The sequence below is a fragment of the Pinus tabuliformis genome, chromosome 6 (assembly GCF_031772625.1).
Source record: "Pinus tabuliformis cultivar Carrire ecotype Pingquan chromosome 6, CPIR1, whole genome shotgun sequence".
Classification (NCBI taxonomy): domain Eukaryota; kingdom Viridiplantae; phylum Streptophyta; class Pinopsida; order Pinales; family Pinaceae; genus Pinus; species Pinus tabuliformis.
In genome coordinates this window covers 67,565,305-67,588,934 of record NC_142292.1, presented here as the reverse complement: position 1 = coordinate 67,588,934, position 23,630 = coordinate 67,565,305, and the positions used below count along the sequence as shown (strand labels likewise).

General features: G+C 35.7%; 1 protein-coding gene across 1 annotated transcript in view; it reads right to left on the bottom strand.

Moving 5' to 3' along the window:
• LOC149257261 (armadillo repeat-containing protein LFR-like) overlaps nt 1–23,630 on the bottom strand; it is an 83,326-nt gene that overhangs the window by 6,285 nt on the left and 53,411 nt on the right. The gene's annotated exons all lie outside the window — the stretch shown is intronic.

The window sequence follows — 23,630 nt, the reverse complement described above, 5'->3', positions numbered from 1 at the left end:
TTTTTGGAAAGAGCTACAAGAGCATAAATGATTATAGGAGACTGATATCAAAAGAAAATTATATCATGGGAGAACAGAGCTTGTTGACTTCTCCATGCACCCAACACATGGAGGGAGGTTGCTTGCTTAGACAAAACCTTGCATTGGAGAAGGAACATTGCGCATTCCAATGGAACACATTAATCCCTAGACAGAAAGGGGCTGTTTGGTTGTTGGCATGGAGGCTTACACTTAACTTGAGTTGAATGAGTGGAGATATGGGTGTGGTGGACCCTGAGGAGGCACGTGACCTTGGAAATGCATTGGAAATTTCAAGCCCTGGAGGAGAAACCTTGAAGAGTAGCACTCATGCCTTGGTGCCTTGTTGATCATCATCACCTTGGAGTTTGACATCTATCACTTGGAGTAGAGCACTTAACATGTGTGGACCTACTTGTGTTTTATAGGATGCTTGTAGTGGGCTAATTCCATATGTCATAACAAATCTTACTTACCTCTTGTAGAGGAAGGCGATAGTCATTATCATAATCACATCCACTTGTGCTTATTCTTCTTTACACTTGGGTTACAGATGTAAGAGGAGTGCTAGCCTCTCTCTCTCTCTCGTCTTTGTACTTTACCTCCATCTTAAGGAGCTATTGTTTCTTGAAGAATTCTAGAAGTTTACGGCTAAGGTTTTCACCCTTAGGGGGCATTGGAGCTAGAGTTTGGCCATAAACCCTAAGTTGTACTCGTTGAGAATAGAAAAAAAAAAGGAGATGCCTTGTATGGGGGGAAAGAGGACTTGCTAGTGGTGATTCTAGCTTGTTAGAGAATATTTGGTGGAGAGAGGGTTACTCTCAGGAGGAAAAACAAAGGCCCTTCAGAGCAAAGCCAAAGGGAAAATGTTACGAATAAAATATATAAATAATATAAATATAAATAACGAGGATAATTGTAATAATGATTAGTTAATAATAATTAATAATTGGGTTGAAGAGGCATGTCTAAATGAGACATGACTCTTCGTGAAGAGACGCTTGCCTGATATAAAAGCAAGCCTCTCGTTCTCATTGTAATTCATTCTCATTCTTATTCATCTATTTAATATATAATATTTGTATCCTCATGGATATCTTGAATCTTGATATTCCATGTCTTTTGGAGTAATTAATTTGTAGAAGGAACTTTGTTTGCTTCATTTGGTATCAGAGCAGCTCGATCCTTTGGCCGCTTCACGCTTCACAAAGCTCGTTCTCCGATCCAAGTCTTTGGCTATCGAAATTCGTCAACCCGTTGCCATATAATTGAAGCATTTTGCTCAGAATTTAGGAGTTTCTCCTCTTTTCGCTATCAGGCCTTTGGCCATAACAAAAAAAAATTAAATAAATAAAAATAAAAATAAAATAAAATAAAATAAATTTGAAAAAATAAAAATAAAATAGCAAAAATATATCATATAAAATAAAGTTATAAAAAAAAAGTGTTCGAAAAAAAAGAGAATATTAGAAAAATCAAAAAAGGTTGAATAAAATAAATATTTCAGAAAACCAAGAAAAAAAAGTAAAAGAAGTAAAAAAAAATTGTCGATATCATAATACCTCAATTGCCCCGACACCCAGTCTTCATTCAACGCCGCAAGAGAATCTTCCATAGCCGCAGACTAACCCTGTCGACAGTCGAATCCACCGTATGCAATCACTGTAGCAGCCCAAACCCACGCCATCAAATTCTCATGCAGACTTTCCCAAAGCCCTACAGTGTATCCACTACCAAAACGTATGTTCACGCTGCCACCAACTTGACCATGCCATCACCACCGTAGTTTAGCACCGCCATCAACTGACAACCATACACGGCAATAGTCACCACCCCCGTAGGGGCCTCGCACTCGCCATCCAGGGTTATAAGATTCCATCTATTATCAAATCTGGTTAATTTGACCACCGATTGAATTCAGTGTGTTCTCTTAAGTGAGTCGAAGGGCTGCTTCAAGAAGGGACATGACAACGAATTGAAGAGACATGACGTTCCAAGCATTACATCTCATTAATTATTTTTTAAGGGTTGCAAAGGATTACAAATTTTATACCAGAAGCAATTACGACCCTGCAAATATTAAAGCAAAGATATTTGTAAAGTAAAACATATATTATTTGTAAGGTAAAACATATATCGAATAAGGTTAACGCATATGATATAAGGGAAAAAAGGATTAAGGATTTATTAAAGTATTAAAGAATCATTATTAAGGCTCGAAGGTATATAAACAGAAAAAGGTTATTAAAGGTTTTATACAACTTAACTTAAAGCCAAAGAATACACTAAAAACAAATATTCGCTAGTGAATATTTTACAAAAAGTTCAAAAGAATAGTATAAAGGGAGTAATAAAGTATATAAAAAAAGGGACAAAAAAAAGAAAGTGAAATTATTATTATTATGAGATAATAATAATAATAAAGTTATTTTGAAAAGGGATCTTAATATAAAGAAAGACATACATATATAGAGGAAACAATATAAAGGAGTATTTTTTTTAATAAAAAAAAGGTATTCAAGTTTTTAACAATCCACATTAAAGGAGAATATTTGAAAAATATATATAGAAAAAAGGGTTTTATATTTAACAAAACAAAACCAAACAAATATATATATATATATATATATATATATATATATATATATATTGTTGGAAAAAAAAGGGGGGAGAAAAAATAAATAAATAAATATGAAACCTCTAAGTAATGAACACAAAAGGGATATAGAACACTTAATCACAATACTTGAGCAAAAAGGAGAGAAAGAGAATGGAATCCCTATTCCAAATCTTCCAAGATAGACGTCCATCATCACTCCCACAGAATGATGTAATACAGTGTACCGAGAAAGTGCAGCTAAAAAATCAAGAGAATGGCAAAATAGCCAAAATCCAGCAAAACAAGGAAGCGTTAGAACATGAACATAAAGATCTTGAGAATATGCATTACAAAGAAATAATGGAAAAGGACGAAGAAATGTCTCGCCTCAAGGACCACGTCAAAAAATTACTGGCGCAAGTGAAGAAGACTAAGGTCACAAAGAAATAACTCAAGAAGCACGTATCAGAACAAGAAGATGAAACTTTGCGTTTAAAGAACCTTAATAAAAATTTATTAGAACAAATCAGAGATCTAAAAGATGAAAATCTTAAAATTCAAAACACTGAAAATAAGGTTGATAAATCAGAAATCAAAGAACTTTTACGACTGAAAACCCATAATCAAAGTCTACTCACTCAAATTAAGAAGCTTAAGGATGATAAGAATGCATTAAAAGATAAGTTGGAACAATTCACTCAAGAAGAAGTATCAAAATCTCCGGTCACAACAGTTCAAGTTGAAAATAAGGGAACGAATACTGATCCAGTGAATATGACAACTCAAGAAGACAAGTCAGTAGAAGAAACGACAGACTTAGATGTTGCAGTTCAGACAATGAACATCCCCAGAGAATGTTTCATAACCAACTCTACAACATCTTTGCCAGAAGAAAATATAAAAATTTCCGCATGCCCAATAAGGGAAAATCAAACCAAAAAAGTTCCCTATCGACATCCGAATCACGAGAATAGAGAGCTCAACCATGCTACGTATCGGTACCATTCAAACCAGAAACAACAACCTGATGTTCCAGAGAAAAATGACATAACATCAATTCTGTCTTATGCTGACAAGTCGTTACAAAATTGCAGTGATCAGAATATTCCACAAAAGATTAATTTAGGATGGTCGGATCCCTTCTCAGTGCGACAATTTTGTTTGTCACTAAGAAGATCATATCAGCTTGTATCAATGAAGATGATTATTCCGACAAAGGAATTCGTTTGAAGCTGAAAAAGAGATCAAGCCTTTTTCATCGACAAGCTTTGAGGACAAAGCTGTTTGAGGAAGGAGCCAATGTTACGAATAAAATATATAAATAATATAAATATAAATAACGAGGATAATTGTAATAATGATTAGTTAATAATAATTAATAATTAGGTTGAAGAGGCATGTCTAAATGAGACATGACTCTTCGTGAAGAGACACTTGCCTGATATAAAAGCAAGCCTCTCGTTCTCATTGTAATTTATTCTCATTCTTATTCATCTATTTAATATATAATATTTGTATCCTCATGGATATCTTGATATTCCAAGTCTTTTGGAGTAATTAATTTGTAGAAGTAACTTTGTTCGCTTCAGAAAAATGGACATGAATCATCAACATGCAGAATCCCCTAGGAGAAGATTAAAGACAAACAAGAATATGAAGAAAGAGCAGATTTGACAAAACGTTTAGCATCTGAACCTGCTCATTACATTGATGGATGTCCATTGCAATATTGTAGTAATTGAATTTTGTTTCATATTTCATCTACTTCTTGCAGAGATGCATGGTTGCTTGACATGGGTGCAACATGCCACATGACCTTCTAGAGAGACTTCTTTGAAGATTTTAGTGACAATGTGTTCTAGAGAGACTTCTTTGAAGACTGCATTCCCTAATTTTCTTCTACATGATGCGTTATATCTTCTAAAGTTGCAAAAGAATTTGTTGTTCCTTGTGCACATTCAACAGCAAGGCCACTCTATTCATATGTTTGATGGCAAAGTAGAAATAATGAAGGCTTCCAACAACATGGTTGTCATGATTAGAGTGGAGGATGAAAGATCGTTGGAATTGAAAGGAACATCTACACATGCATAGAATTTTGCATACCTCTCTCATCACAATGAAAGTATATTGCCATCTAGCCTTCCATGGCATGCTAGATTTGGACATAATAATTATGGCAGCCTTCGTTTACTGAAAAGGAATGGTGTTTCTAGTTTGCCTAATGTTGTCGCCCAAATTGTACAGGTGAGTGCGACAACAACTCAGGGCAGGGGTTGTCACTTTGATCCCAACCCTCTTAGTTTGTTTAAGTTGTCTCCCTACAGCAGGCTAAGGGGGGTAGTCCCTATGGATGAAACAATGAGTTCGAGAGACACAACTGAATGGCCTAGCAACTTAGTTGAAAATGATTGGCAAGTTAAGATTATTTAGCACAATTTGATTAGATTTAAGAATTTCTTAAGTATGAGACCAATGCCTTAGGAGTCAAATTACTTGCACAATGTGAATTAAGATACCAAGTTACCGGATGAACAGTTGTTGCTAGGATGAAAACTATCCTATATGAGATGCAACACCTAGAACTAAGTGAAATGCAAACTCTTGGTTAATTTTAGATTAAATGTCTATTCTAAGTGAATCCTTTCTCTCAACTATTTTGGAGTTAGTCTCAAATGTAGGTTGTGGAGAGAAACCCAGGGGAAGCAAGTTATGGCTTGATTAATGATACCTCCCCTGGAGTTCTAACCACCCGAATGCCTTCGGCGCTGCAGGGACTGTGGCCCTAATGACTGCAAGGTCACCATGTTAACCACAAGTGAGGGTCTGAGCTTCATAAGCTAGGTGAGAAAGGTGGTCTTAACTTCTTTTAACCAAGTTTATGCCTCGAGGTAAATTAATTAATGCACTACTAGCCCTAGAATGATATGCAAGATTATGAGTGATAACTTTAAGTGAGATTATTAATGACCCTTTAAGTACTTTGAGTTAAATTACTTGAAATTAGATGTTTAATACAAGAGCATGAATCAAGTACTTAAAGTGAAATTACAAGAACAAATCTCACTAAAGCAATAGTGCCAATGAAACAAGATTTGCTAATTAAAGTGCTTCAAAACCAATGAAACAATGTAACAATGAGACAATCAATTAATCACAATGACTTAATAATACAAGTGCTTTTAAAATAATGACAATGAAGAACAAGAAGCACCAATTCAATGTGTAAATTAGAAACCAAGTGAGACAGTGAGGAATGTAAAGTGATTTTATCAATTAGCAATCTTAATGTTGATGACAAGGAACAAGAACAATGTTATATCACTTTAGCAATTAGACACAATGTTCCTTAATAAACAAGAGCATTAACCATTATTCAAGCTCCTCAACAAGATATGCAATTAGATTCTCTTCACAATGAGGTTGATTTTTATTAGAGCACACTTATATGCAAATCTTGAAATGCACAATTATGCCAATGATGCAAAATGCAAAGAGTGACCAGCAAGACAACAATGATTAGTTTATCCAATTAAAGCAAAACTACTTATGTTACCAAGACAACAATGATTAGTTTATCCAATTAAAGCAAAACTACTTTTGTTACCAAGCTTATTATGATTTCTTAAATGTATTAGGACAACTTAGATCAAAACTTTAGCACCAAAACTCACAAACTTTGTTGTTCTAGCATTTATATCAGATTCAAAAGTACTTACATCAGCTACCCAAAATTAGCTAGAAAACCATAGAAATCATGAAATAAGCCTTTCTTATCATTTGAGATTAATTGTGAAGTGAATGTAGACTTATGCCAATGATTTTTAGGGCTTATTTAGGGTGTGTATTCAGAGTTTTACTGTTGTTATTAGGATATATCAGATCTGATCATTAAACAGAAATGAGAAAATTGGGGCTAGAGAGCAAACCCTTGGCCCTAAGGCCTTGCTAGTTGGCTAGTTGACTTTCCAAAGTGCACTAGAGCTCTTCTAAACACCTGCAACACAAGTATTAGCCTTGAATCAAATGGATCAGCCCTCTTGTGACTGAAACTAGGGCTTCTAGGGCTGGTTGATGGCTTGTTTGGCAACTTTGGCCCTTGAAACCCTTGCCCAAGAGGCTAGATAATCTGCAAAACCAATTGTTAGCCCAATAAACTCAAAATTTATGATCCAAGTCAATAGAAATCAACTCAAAATAATTTCCAATGATGCCCTAGGCCTGCAACCACATAAATTAGTCCAAAATATGATGCCAAACCCCACAACTTGCCTAAAATGACTGCAAAACCCCACAAGGAGCCCACACAAGACCAGATCAAGGGGAAAAATGCCCAAATAGGGTTGCGGTCTAGGGCTAGAAGCCCTCTAAGGCCTGCGGCCAAGAGGAAATGCCCTCTAAGGCCTGCGGCCAAGAGGAAAAAGCCTCCTAGGGCTTGTGGAAAGCCCAAATAGGCCTCTACTATCTAGGGCATGTAGCTAAACCTCTAGAGGTTGTCGCTTGGGTAGAAACCCCAAGACGGGGTTGTGGCCACCCTAAAAAGGGTTGCGGCCACCCTAAAAGGGTTGTGGCTAGCTTGAGAGAGCCCACAAGGGCAGCAGCTGCCCTCCACAAGCACTCAGACCCCTGCAAAATGCAAAATTTCACCTGAAAACCACTTCAAAAGGTCACAAAAGGCTAGCAACCTCTTTCTCTAGCTAAGTGTTGAGTTTATGGGGAACGGGAAGGCTAGACCTTACTCTCCAAGGTCGAGATCAGCCTCCTCCTCTGGAATGAATAGCCTAGAAAATAATTGTTGCTTCAAATCCTTGAGTTATCACCTGCACAAATGAAAAGAAGAAAACCGAAGAGCCCAATATATACAAAAATTGGAATAAAACCGCAATAATTATTTACAAAACTTCAAAAATCAACAAGGGTTAGATTTATTTACAAACATTCACAATATTTATAAAATTAAAATATTTGGTCTTACTAGCAAACTAAATCTTTAAAACCCCAGCAATGAACTTGACATAATTTTGAGAAAATAGAATTTTAAAAGTTTTGTGTGATGGCAAAACCCTCCTGCATATAAAAATCATTAGATTAAGACTTCGAGCCAAACAAGGGTGTGATCCCCTCACAATCTATGAACTTGGAGGCCAAGGGCTGGAGCAGTCTGTAACAATGCACTTCCAACGATAAATTATTAAACAAGAGGGGCTTCATTCATACAATAGATCTATAAGTTTTGGAGATACCTGCCAGACTTCGCTAGATCTAGAGTATTTACTCTCACCCAACACCTAAGGCAAGTATACCAATAGATGTTCCATCATACAGCAATTGAAAAATAATCAACAATATTGTAGCTCAAAGCATATCAAATAAACATCCAACACATACCATAGATCAGCGAATGAGATAAGCCTTGATATGAACCCCAAAGACTTTTTATTAAGTACAAAAAATATCCAGCAGAGCTTCACTCAATTACAAATGATTTTCAAGACTATCCAGACTCAAAGATGAGATGAGGAGCTCAATAGCTTCCTTATACGGAAAATGAGAGAATAGAACCCCTCCAAGTGGAGATAGCGACTAGTTGGCTTGATCCTTGTCAAAATAATCTCATTTGTTGATATTCCTTTGAAAATAACTTGATCTCCGCTGTTGATTTTTTATTTTTTAGGAAAAATTCGAAGTTCTATTAAAACCCTTTTTTTATTAGTCCAAAAAATAATATTTTCGACTAATATCCTCAAAAAATTCACTTTGACTTAACCCCCAAGGTCCAAGGGGTCAATTTTTCTTTAAAAAACCATTTTTCTCTTGGTGGGGGTCCTCCAAAAATAAATCCTTCTTTGACCCACAATTTTTTTATTATTTTCTAGTTGGAGAAAATTATTTTCTCTCAAATTATTTTTTGACTCAAAATTAATTAATTTTCTAGCTTAGGATTTTTATTTAATTTTTCCAAAAAAAATTAATTAAATGACTAGAGGAGATTAATTATTTTTTCCACCCTCAAATATTTTAGCCATGGTGTCTAACTATGAGTAACCACGCACTAAAATATTTTTTACATCAAGATATTATAAATTAGTTCAACCCTTAAAAGGGGAATTACACATTTAAACATAGACCCTCAAGACACAACCCAATTCTGCGACACAATTTGATCTAGTATGAAACCAAGTGTCTATAATAAAATAATTTAGCCATAGTGTCTAAATATAAGTAACCATGCACTAAAATATTCCTAAACACACTTTTACATAGACTCGATAAACACTAGGACTCACCTAAGACCTTGTCAACGAATTCCACCCTAGCTTTGGGGTTATAACTAGAAGAAAAACTTTGTTGATTATCCGTGTTTACAAACACACATAATTCGGGGAGGTTAAAAAACTTCCTAGGATGAAATCCATTGAAAAAATCAGAGGCGTACCTAGGTGTTGTTACATGGCTTAATGGTCATACTAGCATCATTTACAATATTTTTTGCAGAAATTGGGTTTACAATGATAACATTGGAAGTTTAATAATGACATTGATTCTTGAAAAAATCTGGTGCTTTGTACTTTGCTTCTTGGACTGTTGACAAAGTGTAGTCAACATCTATTATTCCTAGGAAACTAAAGCAATGTGATTCCTGTATTCTTGGAAAGTATAGCAAACAAACCTTCCATAATTTCATTTCAAGAGAATGTATGAAACTTAGACTAACACATTCTGATTCGTACAGCCCCATGCTTGTTCCATCTGCTAACGACCAATGAATCTATGATCACTTTTATTGATGATCACACCAAGATGTGTTGGGTGTACTTGTTGAAAGATGAATCTCAAGCTTTTGAAACTTTTAAAAAAATTCATGTATGGATTCAAAGTGAAGCACAATCACATATTGGCTCTCTTCATATTGATAATGGAGGAGAATATACATATAATGAATCTGAAAACTATCTTTGCCACCATGGGATTCAACATCAAACCACAACTCCATACAATCCTCAATAAAATGGTGTAGGTAAAATAATGAATAGGACCATATTGAATATGGTTTGTTCCGTGATGTTTTTTAAAAATGTAAAGCTGATGTTTTGGGCTAAAGCGGTTATATGAGTAGTATATGTGAAAAACAGGTGTCCTTGTCATGCACAAGCTTTTGATGCAAGAAAATGAAAGTGCATCTTCTTGGGGTCTCAAATACCACCAAGGCATATCATATTTTATGATGAGGTAAACAAAACGTTTATTCTTTCTAGAGATGTATTTTTTCTTGAATCTTCCAAGACTAACCAAATTGTTGAACGGCAGCATGATCATTTGTATAGATTCACTCATGTAAAGACATATCATGAATTTGATGATGAGATTCCAAATCTTGAAGGCGGGATCCCTATCCTGGATCAATCTCTAGACCATCCTAGAAAGGTCCACCAAAGTGGCTCATCAAAACACTTGAAAGTGTTCATCTTGATGAGGCTGAAAAGAAAGGAACTAAAGGTTCTACCAGACAAGATGGAGGTGATGTAATCATTCTAATTCAGGTTATGTAGATGATATGGAAGCTTCATATGATTATGAATTGAATTTATCTACTAATTTTGAACCAACTTCCTTTGAAGAAGTTATTTCTCATGATGAATGGAAAGAAGCAATGTAGGAGTATTATGATCCTCTCAAGAATGGGACATGGAAGTTGGTGGACCCTCCATTCGATGGCTCATTTGACAAGCACAAAGCAACACTTGTGGCAAAAGGATTTGCACAAAAAGAAGACATTGACTATGAGGAGACTTTTGCCCCTGTTGTCACACAAAGTGTCTAGGCAGCGCGACAACGCTCAGAGTGACCCGGACAAAATTGAAATTGATAAGAATCAGATGCAGAATGAAGAGAGACATATCATGCATATCTTACATACTTCATCTGAGAGTTTTGAAGCAGAATGTTCCATATCGTCAGTGATACAGCCTGCCACAAAGAAAAAACGCAAGAGAAAGAGAATGAGAAAGCGATTTGATGCACCAGATGGTCGCGAGCAGCTTGATTTTTGCATAGTAAAAATTCCTACTGTATGCAAGATTGAACATGGCACATCTGAGAAACAGCTGACAAATTTGCCTGAAAGCAGGCAAATGCTCAGTATGCACTATATTGAACGCATTTGATGCCATGGGGCATCCTCTGTATTGTATTTCTAACCCTACAGCTTTTCATTTTAGCATTTCATTTATGTTTTAGGATTAGATTTACTTTTCATGTTACTAGATAGTTAATAAATGAAGAGCTTATATATTTCCTGTGCTTAATGTTAGATGATGATTTTTGGATGGACGCTACTTATGTTCTGTTGTGTGTTGCGTGGATGCAAATTCTGGATTCTCACATTCCTACAGTGCAGCAATGTTTCCCCAAGTAGAGCCAGATGTTGACCACTATGTGTCAACGACCCATAGCAGTACACCCCCTTTTTCGCAAAAGAGATGGCGCCTGATCGATGTGTTCCTGCCATCCAGCTATCATCATCAGCATGAGGATCATCTTATAATGTAAACCCAGTCTGCATGTGTAAATAGTAAATAGTCTCAGCAAATCCGTGTCATGTATGTAATTGCCTAGGTAAACCTAATTTTCTGGTGATGATCTACATTCCGGAAGGCTTTTTGTCTCACCGATCCATGATCGGCAGAGTTTTCCTTCAACCTTACCCCAAAGCCTGATGGATTTTGTCATTAGAATGTTAGGGGAGTCCTAGTGTGCTAGATCGAATCTATGTAAAAATGATTTGGGGATAATCCTAACTATTTGGTTAGGTTATTTTATTACAAATTGTTTGATCTGCTAGATTATATTTGTGTTGCAGAACTGGGTAGTCTGTGAGGGTCTTTTGCAAATGGGTTTTCCCCCTTTGAGATGTAAAAAATGTAAAAATCATGATGTAAAGTGTCTTGAGGGTTAAAAAAATAATTTATCCCCTCATAGGTCCTAGGTAAATTTTAATTTTCCAGAGGCAAAATTCGTGGGTCCTTTAAAAAAATTAAATTTTAAGAGGTCTAGGGACTAAGGTTAATTGATTATTTTGCTAAATTTTATGCCTTTGGTCCCTTGGGTTAAGTCAAAATCAAAATTTTGAGGAAATTAATTCAAAAATTTAATTTTTGAATTAATTAAAATGCATTTAATTGAAAATTTCGAATTTTCTCAATAATTTGAAATTTCAACGGATGAGATTAAAAGAAATTTTGATCCTCATCAACGGTCGAGATCACTTTTACAAGGATCACTCAAACTAGCCGTTGGAATATTTGTCTTTAAATAGGAGTTCAGTTGTCAGTTGAGTGTCACCGATCTTTTGATCGTGTACTAAGCGAAAAGCTCTCTTGTAATCTTTTTTTATGAGCAATACAGAAAGACTTTGGGATTAATTTCTGCTGGTGTTACTCTTCATGGAAATGTTGTAAGATGTATTAATTTCATGCATATATTTCTTTTTGGCCATTGATATAGCTTTCTAAGGAGCGATTTGAGTACAGGTATCTTGCTCAGTCGCTGGGGTTTGAATGGTAATTTAAGTTTTGAATATAATAACAGGTATCTCTATTAAATCTGAATTTTATTATCATTTTCTCGCTCTATGTTGATGGCTGAATTGAGTTTTGCAGGAAAATCCTTGATTATTAGATCATCGGGCGTTCGAGGAAGTTCTCGGCTGAACCAGCCAACTCCCAATCCGTGTTTTCTGAAGAGCCCAGTTTAAATTTGATCCCGAGCTTATCATAAGATATTTTTATGGGTGATGCATGAAGGGTTTCAAGCTTAGTACCTCCTCTAAAATTCAAAAAAAACATTTTTATGTGCTAAATCGTCAGATCTGGCTGTTGGGAGCCGCAGATCATCAAATCTGGGAGCGAAGTCGAACTCACACTCCCTAGATCTGATAGATCTATCATTTATGTACATAGATCTGTAATTAATTTTAGTTTTCTGACTTGGGTTTTCGGGTTTTTTGGGTCATTGTGTATATCGTTTGGGTTTTTTTGTTGTTGTTGTTGTTGTATTGCAACTACAAATCTAAAGCTGAAAGTTGTGCAGAGTCTAGATCTAGGGCCTAGAGGGCAAGATCTGGATCTCTGGGGTCCATCAGCATTATTTTTGCAGGAAATTATCCAGCATTTTGCAATCCAAGGGTTTGAATTTCTTTAAATCTAGAGAAATTTTTAAGAGTTCCAAAATATTTTAAATCTGAAGCATTGGATTCGACATTTAAATTGAAAATTTCAAACATAAATTTTTTGGAAGTCTCTGGGTATTTAAATTGAAAATTTCAAACATAAATTTTTTGGAAGTCTCTGGGTATTTTTGTTGCTGCCTGGGGTTGAGGTTTCGCATCTTGCTGAAGAAGTTTTACGTATTTGTGGAAGAAGCACTACTGCAAATCCTTTGTCTGTTGCCCATCGCTGCCCTTCTTCACTTTCCGCTTTCATTTCTCTGATCTAAAGCCCCATAAGCCTATGTTTTCTTTCCCCCAGCTCCATCGAGCTGCCAGACCTGCGTATTTCCTCATCTCTGTACAAAACCCTCACGCAACCTCTTTCACTATACAGTTCGTCTGCCTCACGCAGCTCATTTCCAGCTACACACTGCATTCTGCTCTCCCCCTCCATCCAAGCTGCTCTCCCATCTCTCTGCGGCTTATCCAACCCTCACGCAACTCCATTTTTGCACTTCTTCCCTTGCTGTCCACGTGTGACCCCTCATACCTGTCATTCCCCCAACCTTCCTCACGCTACTGCAAACCTTCTTCCGCTGCTCTATCCACACTATTCAGCTTCCCTTGCCGCAGCCATATTTCTCCAGCGTCACTCCATCCAAACCTGCAAAAAAGAAAACAGAAGCCCTCAATGCTATCGTGGCTTTCCTTGCCACTGCATATCTTTTCCTCAGTCTTCCCTCACACAGCCTCCTCGATTTTCTGCGTCCCTCATCATCGCCAACCCGCGGCTGCTGCTCCAACCCTATCCGCAGCCCGAACTCCCTCTTCCGTAAACCTACAGCAAACAAACAAAACATATCTGATTTTTTTTTCTAAGTTTCACTTGTTTATATTTACTTTTGGGTTTTGTTACGGTTAGCATTCAATTTCTTTTTTCTATTTCTTTTTTATTATTGTATTGTATATACATTAGTTTAGGATTAGTATAAAAAAATTGATTTTCAGTTAGATTTTGGTTTGATTTATTTATAATTCATTTCGATTGGTTGATTGGTTTCTTTCTTCATTTCATTTTATTTTTATTTTCTGTGTTTTGTTTTTCTTATTTCACATCTTTTTTCTCTTTTTTTTACTTATGATATTCAAAAATATTTAAATTCAAAACATTAGAGAAAAAATAAATAAAATAAATAATAAAAATAAAAATTGATTCTAAAATCCTAAAGTTTCAAAAATCTAAAAAAATTAAACTAATCTTTTGACATTTTATTGCTTTTAATTTTTTAAACATCTAAAAACCCCTTTAAAAAATTTAAGAAAAAAATCTAAAATATTAAAAAAAGATCATAAAAAATTTTGAAAACTTGTAAAAAAAAAATTTATATATATATATATATATATATCAAAAAATGAAATAAACTAGAGAAATAAATTAAAGGAACTACATCAAAAATTTTGATGTGGCCTATGGCCCATTAAAAATTTGATTTATTTAATCCTTTGATTTATTCATTTTTCACATTATTGCCTAAGGAATAATTAAAATTTAAATTTAAAGTTCCTTAGTGTTATTAAATGCATTTCTCATGATTTTTCTATGGTCAAGGCGCGATAAATCATATTGGTTGTTCTAGATCTTGTCATTAACAGTAATCATTTTTAAATCTGGAATTCTCTTGCATGCTACAACGTTGGGCATTTATATGGATTATTGTCACTTTTCGTCACATATTGAAAATCATTCTGGATAACTTGTTTTATTGATGGTTAATTCAAATATCAAAGGCACTGGTCTATAATTGTTTCTATCTTGTGGTCGTGTCTGGTTTACATTGGCATTTAATCTATCAATTTGTTTTAATCGTTGAGATTCATCAAGTTGTCCATCGTTAAAATCTCCTAGAGCCCGTGATCCACAAGCTTTCTCATCCATTTACCTTAGGGACTACCCCCCTTGACTTGCCTAGGAGAGAGTCTAAATGGAGTGAGTAAGGATTAAGAGTGACAACCCTTACTCTGAGCATTGTCGTGCTGCCTAGACACTTTGTGCGACAACAGCCCCCACAGCAAAATGAGCCACCATTTGTACTCTCTTTGGCTTGGCAGCATGGAATGGATTGAAAGTCCATCAAATGGATATGAAGATTTCCTTCTTGAAAAAATCATTTGAAAGGGAATGTCTTCATGTCTCAACCAAAAGGTTATGGTAAAAGGACAAGAATATAAAGTATGTAAACTCATCAAATCCTTATATGGTTTGAAACAAGCACCACGAGCCTAGTATGAAAAGCTAACTAATCATCTTCTGAAATTGAATTTCAAACACTTTAATCTTGATGACCAACGATGTTTATAAAGAAAGTTGACAAAACATTCGCATATCTTGCAGTGTATGTAGATGTTATGATGATGACTAGGAACAATGAAACATTATATTGCATCCATAAAGAAAGAGTTCAAGAAGGGCTTTGAGATGACAAATTTAAGACATTTTCACTATTACTTGGGCATTGAAGTGACTCAACATCAAAAGTACATCTCCCAAAAAAAGTACAATGGAGAATTGTTGAAGAAGTTTGGCATGGTTGAATATAACCTTCTTCCTAATCCGATGAAACAAAATTTGAAGCTCACATCAAAAAAGGGAATGAACTTGATGATGCAACCAAGTACGGACAGTGTGTTGGAAGTCTTGTCTACCTTACCACCACTAGACAAAACATTTCATTTGTTGTGGGGATTCTTTACAGGTTTATGCAAAAACCTTATGAAGAACATTGGCTTACCACAAAAAGAGTTTTGGGAAACTTTGGAACTCAAGATTTTGGACTCAAGTATTGGATATTTTGATTTAGACAATGATGGGGATAAAAAAATTGGAATATTGACTTCATGCTTTCTCATGACTCTTGGATTAACAATTGTCCCCTGGAGGTCATGCAAAATTGCAAATAGTTAGTTCCAGCGAGCTATTGAGAAATCAATGCATGTAGATATTAGGATTTGATTCCTCTTTTCTTGATAATTACTTGTGATGTGTGTTGGCTTCTTTTACTTCTTTATTATGTTGTCTTTCATCAAGCAATTACCAAATCAAAAATGCATGAAGATCACAAGAACAAGAAACACAAGATGTAGGCACTCAGCTAGGGAAAAACCCCTATGAAGGGGAAACCCAATCAAACTCTTCCTCTAGTAGATTCAAATCAAGATGAGACAATCCAAGACCCTTTTGACCTAGATAAAGACCTCCTCCAATCACCAAGCCAACCCTTCCTTCAAGTAGACAAACTCTGCCAAAGTCACCAAGTGTCAGCTCCTCAAATATTGCTTCAATCTAGAAATTCAGCCCCACCCCAGATGAAGAATATTTTTCAAAGATCAAAGTCATCAGCCAACATGATTATATCATTGTAAACCCAATTTCTGCAAGTTTTATTGTAAATGATGCTAGTATGACCATTTAATTATGTAACAACACCTAGGTAAGCCATTGATTTTGGCAAAGGATTTCATCCTAGGAAGTTTTTAACCTCCCCAAATTATGTGTGTTTGTAAACACACATAATCGGCAGAGTTTTTCTTCCAGCTTAAACCCCAAAGCTAGGGTGGAATTCGTTGACAAGGTCTTAGGTGAGTCCTAGTATTATATTAAGTCTATTGTAAAAGTGTGTTTAGGAATAATTTTAGTGCATGGTCCCTCGCAATCAGAAACCATGGCTAAATTATTTTATTACAAGCACAATTGATTGCATACTAGATCATATTGTGTCGTAGAATTAGGTAAATTATTGAAGGTCTATGCATAAAGGTGTTTTCCCCTTTCAAGGGTTGAATTTGTAATAACTTGATGTAAAAAATATTTGAGTGCATGGTCCCTCATAGTTAGACACCATGGCTAAAATATTTGAAGGTGGAAAAATTATTAAATCCCCTCTAGTGTCAATTAATTAATTTTTCTGGCTAAATCAAATTAAAATCCTATGCCAGAAAATTAATTAATTTTGAGTCAAATAATTATAAAGAAATTAATTTCTCTCCAAGTGGAAAATAATCAAAATTTCGTAGGTCAAAGGAAAGTCAAATTTTGGAGGTCCTCCACCAAGGGAAAAATGGATATTTTAAAAAAAATTGAGCCCTTGGACCTTGGTGGTTAAGTCAAAGTCAATTTTTTAAGAAATTAATACAAGATATTAATTTTTGGATTAATTAAAAGTGGTTTTTAAGAAAAATTCGAATTTTTCCTCTAAATAAAAAATTCGACGGTGGAGATTAAAGAATGATGGTCAAGATTATTTTGACGTGGATCAAGGCAACTAGCCGTTATTTTCACTTGGAGGGGTTTCTCTATATAAAGAAGCTATTGAGCTTCTATAGGATATCTTTGTATGATCTCTGGATGAGAAAAAATTTGCACGCTGGTATTGAGTTGTTGCTCTGCTGGGAACATTTTTATCATAATAGAAAGACTTTGGAGTTCAATTCATAGTGTTCTTCTTCTGTTGATCAGTGGTATCTGTTATCTATGTGTGATCCTATATTGTGTTGAATAACTTTTTTTATAAATTGTTATTTCATTTGTCGGTGATAAGAACATTTTATTGGTATATGCTATCTTAGGTGATCTGATTCACCATATGATCTAAAAATTTTATCTTGAGAAAATTATAGAGATTTACAAGTATGCTAACCCCTGAGCTCCAAGTTCACAGTGAGGAAGAGCCAAAGATGTTTGGGCTCTAATATTTCGTTGTGGTAATTAATTTTGTTGAAGGGTTTTGGCCAATATATCTTTCAAAATTATTCATCCATGGTCATTTATTCAAAAAATATTTTCAAAATTATTATTTGATTTTGGGCTACAAAAAATTAATTTGCTAATGAGAGCTTGTAAATTTAATTTGTAAATATTGTAAATATTTGCAAATTATTTTTCTAACCCTTGTTATTTTGCATCACTTGGATATTTGGGATATATTGTGTTGAATAATTTTTTTTATAATTGTTATTTCATTTGTCGGTGATAAGAACATTTTATTGGTATATGCTATCTTAGGTGATCTGATTCACCATATGATCTAACAAGTTTATCTTGAGAAAATTATAGAGCTTTACAGGTATGCTAACCCCTGAGCTCCAAGTTCACAGTGGGGAAGAGCCAACTATGTTTGGGCTCTGATTTTCGTTGTGGTAATTAATTTTGCAGAAGGGTTTTAGCCAATATATCTTTCAAAATTATTCATCCATGTCATTTATTCAAAAAATATTTTAAAAAATTATTATTTGATTGTGGGCTAAAAAAAATTAATTTGCTAATGAGAGCTTGTAAATTTAATTTGTAAATATTGTAAATATTTGCAAATTATTTTTCTAACCCTTGTTATTTTGTATCACTTGGATATTTGGGATTTTATCATTTTGTATACATATATTTGGGGTTTGGAAATTCTTTTATTCATTTGTGCAGGTGATAGCTCAAGGGTTTGAGGGTTTGAAGCAGCAAAAATTTATGGGCTACTCATCCAAGCAAGAAAGGCTAATCTAGGCCCTTGAGGGTAAGATCTAACCTCCCCAGCCTCCATCAACTCAACGTCCAACTGAAGGAGGAAAGTCGTCCAACAGTTTGAGCTTATTATTGGCATTTTAAGGCGAAATTTTTTGTGTTTGCAGGGGTTTCAATTTTTTTTAGGCCCTAAGGTCTAATCGTCCTCCTCTGCCCTAGTCGTGAGCCTTAGTGGTCGTTCTAGGCCCTTGGCCCCCCTCTTTTCCTTGGCCACAACCCCCTAAGAGGATTTCCCTTAGGCTGCTAGCCCTCTAGACTTAGAGGCAGCCCTTTTAGGGTCATATCCTTAGGCCACAGGTCTTAAGGGGCCTCGACCCCCTTCCTTTGCCTTGACCACAGCCCCTAAGGGGCTTAACACTTAGTCGCAAGCTCTAAAAGGGCATTTCCTTGCCCTACGTCAGCCCTTTTCAGTTTGACGTCAGCCCTTGTGGGCTTCTCCTTCTTGGTCGTGGCCTTCTATGGCCTTCTTTCCCCTTGTTCAGCCCCTTCTTGGTCTTTCTAACCTTTCATCACCCCTTCCTAGCCCTAGCGTTGGAGTTTCCTAGCCCTCATCTAGCCATTCTCCAATCATTGATTTAGTTTGCATTAGTATTTTGTCCCTAACTCTTGGTTTTGCTATGATCCTAGAGCTAACTTGGTTGTTGCAGGTATTCAAGTTCAATGGGAGTTTCTCTAGCCACCTACAAGGCCATTAGGTATCTTGGTTTGCACTATAATCCTTCATTCTCATCACTGTCCTCATCTTGAATTCTGAAGCATTTTATGACAACAGTATATTCAGGGCCTAAATACATTTAAAATAAGCCTAAATTTACTAAATAATTCACCTAAGGCATTAAGAATTAATCTAAAGTCAAATTGAGTGCATATAAGTGAATTTTTGTGGACTTTTAGGTAATTTCCAAATCTGATATGTTTGCTACAGCCACATAAAATCATCTACAGCAGCAGTAAAATTGCACAATATTGGCATAATAATCAATTTACAAGCATATTTTATCATTGGCAAATTATTTACATTTTTTGGGCTTGCATTTCTTGTCATTTATTGAAGGTTGTCATAATAATTTAAAGTCTGATATAAAAATTACAGTGGTGGAAAAAAGTGTTGAAAGCCATCCAATTTCATTTAGCAATCTTTCCTTGCATCTTGTGCATCTTGAAAAGGTGTTGTCCAGTGGAATTGAGTCCCTTTGCACTCTTCCATAAGCATATCTCTAATTGCATTAACAAACACAAGTGCTTCAATTGAATCGATAATTATCTGATGAGATTGGCTTGTGGATTAATGCTTTGTCTTCATTGATATTGTGGAAATAAATATCTCTTGTAGATTTACAATCTTGTTAATCAAAGACATTCTTAAAGCACTTAATCAAGTCTAATCATAATTGTGATAAGGGGAATTCAATTTTTCTTGTGTATCTAATTGGCATATTGGCATTCCATTGTTATAATTTTGAAGATTTGTTAAGTGTGCATAAAGATCCTTATCTAATTGGTGAAAGAAGCATTGGATTTGTCTATTTCATAAACAATTGCCTATTGGTAATCTTGGTAACATGTTTTGGCATCGTTTATTTTGAGCACTTTCTCTTGTGGTGAAGATTGTCGCTATTTATTGTTAAATTCTTCATTGTTCTAAATTGAGATATCATTGAGTACTTAAGAACCTTAAGAATAATCGCTCAGATTGTGCATTTGCATTTTAGAACTAGTTTTGCACTAATTAATTTACCTCCAAGCATAAGCTTGGTTGATAGATAGATAGGACCACCTTTTTCACCCAACTTGCAAAGTCTAGACCCTCTTTAGTGGTTAACACGGTGACCTTGCAGTGGTCAAAGCCACAGTCTCTGCAACGTTGGAGGCATTGGGTGGTTAGAACATGTTGAAGCCCCGAAAATCAGGTCTACAACAAGGGGGGTACCCACCCGGTCCGGACCTTGATTAGCAACTCCTTTTCCGTTTGGTGTAGTGGGTCCGACTGATGATATGGGACCAATTTCCCAATTCATGTGTGTGTGTGTTGATAATTGATATTTCCTTTCTAATAACTTCTAAGTAAAATGCTTTTATTCTAAATCTAATTTAACAACATGCAATTGTATTCTAATGAATAGAAATATCTAATTCTAAAACTAAACCAAGATTTAATCTTTCAATTATGCGATCTAAAATGGTTTCTACAGCAATTGGTAATAAAGATCATTCAATTGCTATAAGAAAAGAATTCAATAAAGATGAACTGTTTCGTATAAAAAGTTAGCCGAACAGTTATGAAAAACATATCGCATAATAAGTCACTCATATATTAAGCATAAATAAATGGCTATCACCGTACAGAAGTGCCAAATGATAACTCAAGCATTCATACATAAATAACTGAACAGGAATATCACCTTAACACATAAGCAGAAATTGTTAAGAGATAAAAGTACCATTTATAACGAGTTCTAGTCATGAGCTTCCAACAATAATGATTTATCTTCTTCTTAATTCAACATCTACTAAGAGTACAAAAGTGAAATTTCAGTAGTAGATATTAAACACAGATGTCAATAAATCTTGTTCCATTCATTCATCAAAACCTCCTCGGAGGGTGCAGAAGTGCATGTTCTGAGGACAAGTTTTTGATAAATTTCAGGACCCTTCTCTAAATGCATGAGAAGGGTTTAAATACTACTAGCTAAATCTAAAAATAGTTTATTACAAAAATATAGGAGGCGGTTTAAATGACCGTCCTCACTTCAGGCAAAAATAAAGCAAAACTAAAACTAAAACTGAATCTAAAAGTAAAACTGGCAATTAACTATCTATGTATCTGATCTTTGTAGTCGCAAGCATCCAGCATCGGCTTGAGGAGAGTTGGCTGGCCGACCTCCGACTTTAGCTGTCCTGCGAAAACGGAATCGACAAGTGCTGGCGCCATCTTCTTGGCAGAGTTAGTGAGACATTTGAGAGTCATGCACTGACTGTGTGGTTTAACCAAGTACTGCCAGTAAGAATCCCAGTTTAACTTGGTTAACCTTTTGATGGACTCTGCTCTTTCTTGAGCCTTTTGTCTCCAGCTTGTTTGTAGATGTTGCACATTTGGTAGAAATTTACATACCACTTGAAGATATCTCTGATAAATACCACTAGTTTTTAGAGCTCGGGTTTTGCCTTTCGCCTTTAGTACTTTTTCCTACAATTTTCCGGGCTTACAGGTGACTAAGTGATTAGAGGCTTTCCTTTTCAAGAGGTTTTGCCTGGCGATGCGCGATTAGCGCTAATTGCGCATCAGAAACTGCCTCCGTTTCTTGATCCGGGCTTCCCTGGTGCTATTTTTCGCCTCTTGCGTGTTTTTTGTTAGAGGATGTAAACCTTAAATTTTGTGGAAAGAATGACTCCATGATTCCTTAGCTCTGAGTCTTAAACTGTCTATTTGTTATTTCAGCGCTATCCAGTACCCATTTGACCATGTTCGTGTATGGAAGAATCTTGGGCCTTGCCGCTATCCGGTGCAAGAACGAGCATGCTAGTTCTGTAATTGACGCCTCAGACGACCCGCGCGAATCTGCAGTCGCTGTAACCTCCATGACTCTAGGATTTTCTTCCTCGAGTAGACTGTGCATGCCTTCCCAAGTAGTAATGTCGGCATCTCTGTTACAAGGGGTCTCTGTGTATAAGGGCATCATTTCTTTGTCTTCAGAACTCGGAGCCTTTTCTTTCTTTCCCATAATATTCTGAACACTGCTATGTATACCTCTCTGCTTTTCGCTCCTGCAATTTGCAAATGAGGCAAGAGTAATGATAAGAAAAAGGTGATGAGAAAGCTTTAAATGTCGAAATCATATAAAATATATCACCTTACGTGAAATGGCTCTTTGATCAGATCAAAACCATATTTCATTAATGATTTCCAACTAACTCATTAAATTAACATTAACGCGCATAAACAGGCATCGGTTTGTGGAAAAGCTTTTTTGAACGACGAGCCCTACAGATCTGCGATAAAGTGATTCTGCGATTTGCTTCGCAATATCGCAGATCGCAATATCGTTGATCCGTTAAGTATGGCAATCATTCATTACCATATGTTTTCTGCAAAATGCGATTTGCGAGACAAGCCATCGCATATCGGCAATTTAAGGTGTTTCACTTTAAGCGATACTTGAAACACATGAAAACTGCGATGCGATGAAGTTCTTTAGTATGTGATCTCGCATCGCGATTTCGCAATCTTAGGATTCGGTTTGTAGGAAAGCATCTATTACCTTTTTGCGATGCGACGCTTTTTATTGAGAGAACGGTTTTGTTCGAACTTATCATAAAACTTACGTCTTTTTAGATTTCGGGTATTCTCCTAAGTTTATGATAGTAATATTTATTCAAAAAGGAAATACAAGTCCTAATTTATTTTTATAAATTTTATGGATAAGGGTCCCCACTTATTTAGTATTAGTGAGAAAACTAAATAAGAAGGGGGGTTGTTGCTGGCCACAACAGAACCCAAGGGGAGGTATCGTTAATATAGCCTCTACTATCTTCCTTGAGTTTCTCCCTCACAACCTACTCTAGAGACTAACTTCAAAATAGTTGAGAGGAAGGATTCATCTAGGTAGGCATATAATTTAAAATAAACCAAGATTCTGCCTTTCATTTAGATTTTAGGTGTTGCATTTCATTTAGGATAGTGAATCATCCTAAAGCAGCAACTATTTGTTGAGATATCAGTGTTGTCATTGATGGCCAAAAGGATTGAATACAACATATGAATTGAATATATATACAAATAGAATAGAAGTAGTGGACCCAAGGAGGAAAGAAATCGGAAGCCATCGAAAGAGAGAGTAAAGAGAAGAAGCCATTGGAAAGCTAAATCACAGGAACGAGAACCCACAGGAAAGCCAAGCCAAGAAGCGATACAAGGAAGAAAACAACAATAACGGAGGAACATCGGAGAAATCATATCGGCACTTTATTATGTGTTACCACTCAGAAACCCCGATCTCCGATCTCCGATTTGAATGGGACCTCCGATATGCGGACCCGATTGATTTTATTATAACGGCTCTAATGTAATATCGCATCCACCTGCATCGCAAGTTTTGAAGCCTTGTCACATTAAAATCTTCGATTGCGATATGAGATGCGCACCTGACTGCTCCATTATAATATGACTTAATATAATATCACATCCGCCGAATCGCAAGTTTCAAAGGAATGACATCATAAAATCGTCAATTGCGATTTGG